Below are 9707 nucleotides of genomic sequence, written 5' to 3'. Positions count from 1 at the left end.
ATCATCTGAATATAAAAAGAAACCACTTTTTTTGTTTGTTTTTCATTTAGAAACTGGCACGTTCCCATATGTGGAACAGGGCCTTCTATCGCCCTGACTTGTATTCACAGCGAACCATTGCAGTTCATGGCACCATGGCAGTATTTGCGCCATCTACCACTCTTTTGGCCATGGCCAGCTAGCTGTGGTCATGCTCTGGTCAGACACACCCCAGCAGCAGTGGGGTTATTTACAGTACCCTTTTAATTCATAATGTTTGGCTGAAAACTGTCACTTAAATACATGTATAAAAACCCACACATAATAGAAGCGTACCAGGACAATAGCCCATAGAAATTACAGGGACTGTGATCAATTTTTCTCACTGACCTGAGCCCACATTTTGGGGTGTTTTATGCTTCCAGCTGAAAAGAGACCACCATGGCATAGCATATAGCTGTGATTTATCTGGTTGACTTTTCTCATCTGAGCCAATGTAGATACCTAAAAGAGGGATGTTGAAGGACAAAGAGAGCGCTGTAATGCCCAAGCAGTGCTGTTGAGATCATGGGATGGGAAAACAGTAATGCCACTGCACTGACCCCATCCATATGGACTACTCCATCCAGTCCTGGTCACAAGAAACTCCTTTTGAAGGTAGAAATTTTCACTACTGAAAAGACTGTAAGCTCAGTTTATTTTAATATACAAAGTCAGGAACCTTTATGTTTCTTGGTGTTAACTCAGTAATAAAACATCCTTTGCAAAATGGTGTCCTAGAATTCTTTGTTGAGCCAAGTTGAATAAATTGATGTGCTAAGATACCCGAGGCGTTTGGACAAATGACTACTGCACAGAGATGACACAAAGAAGGGATGGTTTCTCTTCTTTTAGTTATAATTAAATGCATGTACTGCACTTTAATTAAATATGCCCTTTTGTGCACATTTTCAATGCTTCAGTAGCTTTAGGAAACAATGATCTAAGGAAAATATAACAGTAGGATATAAAACTGCCTTACTCCAAAAAGTCAATGTAGTTATGCAGGGAATGGGGAGGTAAACACTAAGGCTTGAGAATGGGCTACAAGCTCTTGTGAGATGGTGTATGTTCCAGCAGAAGGAAGAAGCAGCAGACTGAACAGAATCAAGAGGAACTGCTGGTTTGGTTTTGCAATTTTGGAAAGCCACCACTTTAGCTTAGCACATGTTAAAAAAAAAAAAAAAAAAAAAGAGGTAAACTAGGACTGCATTGAAAATCAGATACTGAATTTGATCAAAAGGGGGCATATATTCCAACAAGATACAGGGAGAATAATGGGATGGAGCCCAAAGTAATTTTCGCTGTCCTGTGAGTCAGGGCTATGGTAACATGGCCTCAAATAGCACTAAATCTGAATCACATTGCTCTGAACAACTCCCACGTAATACCAGCCCTGACAAGCATGACATTACAGGTCCTAGTGACCTCACCTTCAGTCTACCCTCACCTCAGTCTGAGTGTAAGCAAACCCATGAAAAAGATAGATTTCTACATGGGTGGGTTTTTTTTCCTTTAGCTGCATTTGAAGCTTATGTGCCAGAGCAGATTTTCATATATATCAAAATTTTTATTAACTTTATCAAGACACTTTATGGTGTCCTTAGATATTCTATGTAAAACAATGTGCTGCACTCATTTTTGGGGTTGAAAAATTATTATACTGTCCCTTAAATCACAGAGCTAACCAGTATTTGGGTCTTTATTGGGTATTTCCACTAGGAAGAAAGCTAATTACATCAGTCATTGATTACATGAGTATTTCTTTGATGCTATCTTTGGTGTGGTTTACAGAGCCTCTTCATACATCCTTGTTTCCCTGAACACAGGAGGAGTCAAACAGGAGGAAACTGGTCTCCTCCACAGTTCCAAACCTGCTTCTCCCAAAAGTGACCCGATAAAGCCTCCTGGCTCTATCATGTACCACTGTTTCTTTTCCTGTCCCCTAATAAGCTTTTCAGCTGCCATCACCACAGTCTCAGAAGAAGACGGTACCTTATGTTTGGCTCTGTCTTTCAGTGCTGGCTTCATTTCTGAAGCTACTGTTAAACAAATGGGCTTCTTGCAACTCAGAGCCTCCTACCCAGCATACTGAAATCAATCTGCAAGCCCCAAAGACATACCAGTTCAGAGATATTAATGTCATATATAATCCAGAATTTTTAAAAATTACTTTAAATCCAGCATTGTGCAGATTAAGCAGAACATTTATTACTACAGGCCAACTGACTCCTACATGTTCATCACCTCCTGCATGTTTTCTTCCCTCTGTTCACAAAGCAATATATTACAGACTAAAAATGCTTAATATTTTAGCATATGCCTGATTTGGCTACTTTAGTTCTCCCAGGGATCAAAAATTAGAAAATGCTTCAAAAATGAACTAAAAAAATTGTATTTTGGACAATCTTTCTCTAACATCTTTTAGACTATTTTTCTACATCACTGCAAAATCCTGCTGAAGTACAGGAAGCTAATGTGAAATGAGTGTTTCACTGAAGGTGCAGTTAAAACTAGTAGAAGTAAGGCATGAAAGACAGCATCAAAAACATCAATCAGGGTAAGATATTGAAGTCAAATGGAAAGAATTCATCCTGTTACAATGCTGGAAAAAATGGCAGATATAAAATGAAAATTTCTCTGCAGTGGCTGTGCTGAAGAGAAAAGAAAGCTCTAGAACTGTAATAATAATACCACCACCACCACCAGTGAAAATAACAACAGTAGAGACTTAAGGTGCTGAAAAGGGCTAAGCAAAGATGCATCATTATCTAGAAACATTCCAGCCTCATCGAAATTACCAGAAGCAAAGATTGTAATTCAATCATAATGCAACTGTGGTGGTAATTTTTAATTTTTTAGGGAAATAGCTGGGAGAATCAAGTAAGCCATATTTCAGAGGCTAGTTCCGCATAAAGGATTCACCATGGCACAAATTTCAATAGCCACCGCCTTTAGGCATAAATGCAAAAGTCCAAAATAGAAGACAACATATAGTACAGAATCCTGTTGAGCAACTGGTCAAGACGGAGGTTTCAGATATGACTTGGGCCAAACCTTTCACAGCTGTATACACTAAGGCAGACTGAAGCTGTGCCTTCCAGGAAATGAGCATGCGATATATGGAATGTGAATCAGGCTGGCTGTGTTCACAAGGGTACTAAGCATTTTCCATGTGCTGTATGCAGTGAATCAGCAAAACAATGGAAACCCAGAAAACCCAGGAATCACAGAGTCACAGAATGGTCAGGGTTGGAAGGGACCTCTGGAGATCATCTAAAGTGACTCTTGAGATTTTTGACCCAGTATTTAACATGACTCCATATGAAGAAAAGCAAAACAAAGAGAGGATAGCCTTATAAAAAATATCCTGATCCAACAACATTCCTGTTTTCCTGCAGTCAAGGACAAGATGGCTCAGAAACATTCATCTACCAGCATCACTCTGGCATTCCTCCCAGAACTTTCAGGGTCCGCTTGGCTGAAAATATGTGGCTGAGTAATTTTAGTGTACTCAACATCTCTTATCCCATGCTTCACAATCATCTTCCCGGAAGCTCTACTTAAGCTTAAGGTGTGTAACCATCAGCAACATCTGTATTTCACCTTCTTCAGTGATGAGAAGGATATAGCCTCTGGGGCTATTGCTTTATGCTGCAGGCTAAGCTAAGTGTCAGATAGCCTGAACCAGGCATGTGTGGGTGCAAAGAGGAAGGGACACACGTGCGTCAGACCAGAGGCAGCAACCCTGATCAATTGGCATTGATAATCAGTTCTAGAGAGGGTTATGATCAATACAAGCACTAGCAAGACTGCAGAGACCTCCTGCACTCGAAATAACAGGTCATGATCGGTATGAATTGCAAAGTCCATCATACCCAAATGAATTTACTGATCTTAGAGCAACACACAGCCAGTACTCAGGACCAGCATGATCTCGGTTCTGTTGCAATGCCAGAACTGAGCTTGAAATATACCCCAACTGTAGATGAGGTCAGCGTTGCTTCAGGAGTGAAGGAGCCCTCCCCTCCCCAGTCCTTCTGAAAATGAGCATGTGGAGAGGGAAAGACAGTTGGTGAGGACCCTGCACTCAAGGTCATCACCTTTTTTCAGAAAAGGTGGCATTTTTCCTTCCTTGAGCGAGGCACGACAGCAGGTGCCAGCTTTGGCACTACTGCCTTGTCTTACCGGCACAGTGGTAACAGGCCAGGGTTGGAATTAGGAAAGCCTGAATATCCGAAACATCTTCGTCAGAGACCAAATTAAACACAGGAAAAGGAAGAGGTCTGTTGTGAGTTTTAGCTTCTCATAATAACCAGGTAAATTAGTCCATGCTTTATATTCCCTCAGTCTCTGCTGTTTGATCTCTCTGTGACATTGATTGAGATTTAGACCCTTTTTGTGATGCTCGTTTGCGTGATTTTCTGTTTTCTCTCCCTCGCACAAAATCTCTTCCTTGAATGTTCTTCTCCTGAGAGGATATCCTCACCCTGTTCACGCTGAAAGGGAACCCTCGCTCGAGCTTGGGTGGTGTGCTTTCCCCACCATGGGATTAGGTCCCACACATGCAGAGATCTGGATTGGGATCCTCCTCAGGATCAGGAGTGTTGGATCAGGCCTTACCTCCCCGCACACCTCAGCCAAGGTTTATAAAATGGCATTTCAGCAGCTTCTACTTCTCTGAATATTAATTTCTTCACCTTTCTGTATAGCCTGCTGAGGCGATAAGTTAACATATTTAACCTGTGCAATTTAGAAAGTCTCCTTTCTCAAAATTAAGGGTAACCGTAGCACAGAAAGTCCTTATGTGACTCCTGGGCCGTGTGTCAGACAATCATATCATGGCCAGTACCTTGGGCGCATCCAGACTATCTCCAGAACTGGCCTACAAGAAAGTCAAGTGGCTGCTTTATCAGACGATGTCCATATGCTAGCTGGAGTAAATTTTAAACTGAGTTTACTACCACTGTGCTCTTCTCCGTGATTAAAGAATATAATTTTAAAAAGTAAGATAGTGGTCACAAAGAGAAAATACAGAGTTTGGGAAAGAGGAAACTGGGCAAAGAGGAACCTACAGCAAATCTTCTAATAAAGTCAATGGCTTCCATATAGACGATGCTTAAACAACAGTTTCAAAGACGAAAAAAACCTTTGCAGACCTCAACACTAGGCAAATAACATGGCAGTGCTTCTCTTTTTCATAATAGTTTGGAAGGTCTAATTGTCAGTAGAAGGACAACAGTATTGTGCTATTGTTTAACATACACACATTATTTGAAGAGCTGGTGGATCATTACATATTGAGTGCAATCTGCAAGCCACAGGCCAGTCACGGTTAATTCATATGACAAGGTTTATTTCCACATTTCACTGTTCAGACTGTTACAGAAAGTTTGCATGTTTTTATTTCTCTCCGCACCTTTCCACCTCCTCACTGCCAATTTAGGAGCTGTTAGTCTCAGTTCATAGTAATTGTAAGAAAATAAAATTCCATCTGTTTCTGTCAGCAAAAGGAAAGATAGGAAAGGGAATGAGAGAATCAACAGAAAAATTCACTTGCTAGACATCATTTGCTGCTAGTTATTACTTTTCTAAGGGATGCCTTGCTCAGTTGTATTGCACAAAGTACCTAGCACTTAGCATATGCACAATATTTTAATTTTCTATATGTCCTTAAATTCAGCACTTCCAAGAATATTGCGCCAAGCACTATTCTTCCACTGTTCATCTAGATCCATAAATATGACTCCCATGTACAGATAGTGTCATACAGAACTATTTAACTAATAAGCAGCCCGAAACCCGTTTTTCCCTCACTGGGTTTTCAGCTCCATACATATTTTTAATAGGAATGTGTAGGAACTCATGCCAGAGTTGTTGAGCATAATAGCAAAATTCAGGCTTCTGTCTTTGCAATCTGTCTTTCCAATAGCTTTGGAACAGCTTAAAGGTGAACGAATAATGAGGGAGAGAGACGGGGCAGGGGGGGAAGGGAGACACTCTCAGACAGAAGCAGAGATAGATTTAGGCTAAAAAGCCATTAAGAGTTAAATGATCTGCAAAGAGGAAAGCCTTGAAATTAAATTTCACTCGATACCAAATAGGAGATTTAAGAGTGATACGTTAGAAGAGCCTCCTTTCATGAAAATGCAAATAGCAGCAAGCTGTTTTAATTATAGGCTCTAAGTGTTGCATGCCGGGAGACTAGAAAGAATGCAGAAGAGAGCAGAACCATAAAACCTTCTCATCGGTATTTTCAGGTCTTTTTCAAACAACAGTAATCTCAATCGAGCAACATTTTGCAGCTCCATTATGCTTTTTTTCTAGCTCATTGATAGTTTGGCACATGCATAAACTCATGGGATTTCTTCTGCTTGGAGGCATCCCTTCAAGGAGGGTCTTGCAACTAAAAGGATAAGATGCTATCTGCTTCAGAAGGGCGGAGGTGCAGATGTGAATCCCACTTTCCTCCTGATCCAGAGGCCTGCAACCACTGCTGCCAGTGGTAGGAAGACTAGATCCCATAATCCAGTCCCCTGAAAGAGATGGAAGTATCCAGGTGGGGCAGCTACAGACCACAAACCTTCACCAGCAAACAAGGCTGATCTTCCCTACTGTACTAACAGAAGTCAGTAGTCAATAAAAACGGGTTCGGTTTCATTTCCAGTATAAAACAGTGCTTGCTGGCAAGAGGAGAGCATAAAGAAAACACATCATCAAAAACGCCCTACCTAAATGTAATACAAATACAAGCAGTTCATCTTAATAGCAGAAGTGACAATTCTCCTTGTGCTTTCCACCTCTTCCCACCTGCTGAGGCACACAGGTCACAGCCAGCTCTGTCTGAACACCTTGTATACTTGCCAGACCCCTAAATTCTAATCTCTCCCCTCCTTCGGCGAGATAAAATTCCTTCACTTCCATTTTCAAATGCAGAATGAACTAAAACTAAACCACCATCTTTTGGGAATTAAATATTTGCATACGAAACAAGTTGCAGAATACATTAGTTAGGTACGTGTTTGTTTAAAGTCTGGAGACATTGTGATGATGGTGCTGAGTAACAATGAGATAATAATAGCGCTGAAATATTCAAAGGGAAAAATATGACCCCCCTCAGTTTGATGACTGCGTTATGTTTAAGAGAGGCCAACGATGCTTTCCTAAGGTTTTTTGTACTTTCCTTCAGTAGATGTCACTGCAGTACAGGACAACTAGTTCCAACACAGTTTTGGGGAAAGGATAATAATAGTTTCACCAGGGAGTGGTCCACAATGGAGAACTGAAGCCTTATGCTTTTGCATTTTCAGCAGCACTGAGTATCAGTCCTCACTTCCAAATTTTTTTCTTATGGTTTTGTTTCTTGGTTGGGACCAAACACAAGAAACCTTTCACTGTTTCAGCTGAAATCACATCAGGGAGCTAGTCTGGGACAACCATCATTCTGAACCAAAACCAGCTTCCATGCACTTCATTCATTTTGCTTCTGAGGACGTAAATCACAACCTTCTTTCTGATGCAGCCTCCAATCAAGTTCTTAATCCCATGGTTGCATTATTCTGGTCAAGATTAGACCTCTTCTCTCTGCATTTCTTGCTATAACTTGAACGCAAAATGTCTACCAGATTAGTTTTTCATTTTTCTGATTTAATGTATTTCTCTTTTGAGATGGTTTGGCTGCTCGTACAGTAAAACAAAATGTTGTTTTTAACCGGGATCAAGGAGTTTTACTTGAAACAAGAAATCTTCAGCCATTAGCCAACAATGAAAATAGTTGAAAGTAATATGTTTACTAAGTTGAAAAAAATCCATTTAAAAATATTCCTGGAAATGCCTGTACATCAAACACGCCAGGATTGAAGCTAAAAAGGGAAAACAACAGGATGTGTGTGAGAAGCAACATCAGAAATTGAGGAGGGTTTTATAAGATTAAAAACATACTTTCAGCAAGCTCATGTACAGTTAAAGAAATGTGGTTGCTAACAAAGTCATCAGAATTTAGTCAGACTGTACAAACTCCTCCTCTCTTAGTCATTCCTAGAAAACAAACCAGAACCGCAGTCTGCCACGGCTCCCCGAGCCTATCAACCAAATCCCTTTTCAAAAACAGGAAGGAGAAAGCTTATCTTGGAAACAGGCTTCGTAGCTTCAGGCTCTTTTGTAGACATAATGACTGAAAGAATAATGCTGGTTGAGAGCACCTTGTTGAGCACACAAGATATGATATCAACAGAACTTTCCCTGGGATAGGAGAGCACAGAACCCCTTCACCTGAAGAACCCCAGTTGCTGAGTTATTAAAAGGAGTGAGCGCTGTATTCAAGCGAGATGGATCCTGTCCCGAAGCTTCGCAGTGCATGTAAGAACACACACTTTGAATTTCACAGGAGCCAAGGCTGCCCGCTGGGAACATTAGGAGGAACTCGCTCAGCCAGTGGGCGTTCTGCACTCACGTGGGGAAGCTCCTTTTTGATCTCTGGGCATACTTTTATGGAGTGCTGTCTGCAGAAACCCAAACTCCAGGTGACAGAAGCACAGAGAAGTGGCAAGGCCCACATCCAGGAAAAGAAGGTACGGTCATGGTTTGACAAACCCATAACAATTTGTTGTCATTTAGACAATCATTCTATCACCGGATGACCCCTCCCCACCTGGTAAACGGAATTGGAAAAAAACAAGGAAACCTGGAAGTTGAAGTATAAACAGATTTAATACAGTAAGATAATTAACATTAATAACACTAAAGAAGCCATATTGATCCTGACACCAATACAGAATATGAACAGATTACACTCAGCCAATTCTATCAGTAGGCAGCTGTGCACTCCCAGAAGTGGACAGCAAATGTCCGACACTGTGAGCGCCGTGTCTTCGGGTGGAAGGGAAGGCTTCAGGGGTTCGGCACCAGGGAAGACGTTCTCAGGATGGCAGCTATCAAGGGAGAGAGAGACTTCACAGCAAACTTTCTAATTTATAGTGAATGTGACATTGATGGTATGAAATAATCCTGTTGGCCAGCTTGGGTCAAGTGGCCTGGTCTTGCTCCTCCTCATCCCTGCACCTGGTGAGCTCAAAAACACTGGCACCTTGAAACCCAGACACCACAGCTGGCTGCAAAGTAAATATTTTCACAAATTGAGACACTAGAGTCTTCTAAAAGTGAAGTCTTCCCAAGTATTAGAAATTAGTCCTGTGTTGCTCAAACCAGGACAGGTATCCACTTCCAACCAAAGCTCACGCTGGAAGAATCTTTCATGGCTGCTGCTAATTTGCAGAAGCAGCTGGAGAAACAGGGAAGTCCCTAAGATAGAAACGAACAGCATTATCAAGCAGCAGAGCCCCCCAGTACAGACTGCTAAAATAAACCTGGTGTCAGTCATTTAGGTTGCATTCAAGCTCAAGTCCATATTAAGCATTAGTACTGACATCATCCAACCAGATCTGCCAAATGTGATGAAACAGAAAGATCTAAAATTGTTTAGGACTTGTTTAGGACTGATGCTGTTAATGTCTATGCCTTCTCTCAGCTAAATCAATCACTTGCTACTTTATTAAATATGGTTTCTATCAGCTTTTCCACCAGCCTACTGAATACATTGAACAGGAGGGAGTAGGAATCAGTAGTTCATTTCCCTCTGCCCTCCCCAGTGGAAAGCCCACACATCTGAGCAACTATTTGCAGGTGATCTC

Source organism: Vanellus vanellus, assembly GCF_965231255.1.
Source record: "Vanellus vanellus genome assembly, chromosome: 1".
Lineage (NCBI taxonomy): Eukaryota > Metazoa > Chordata > Aves > Charadriiformes > Charadriidae > Vanellus > Vanellus vanellus.
This window is presented reverse-complemented; position numbering follows the sequence as displayed.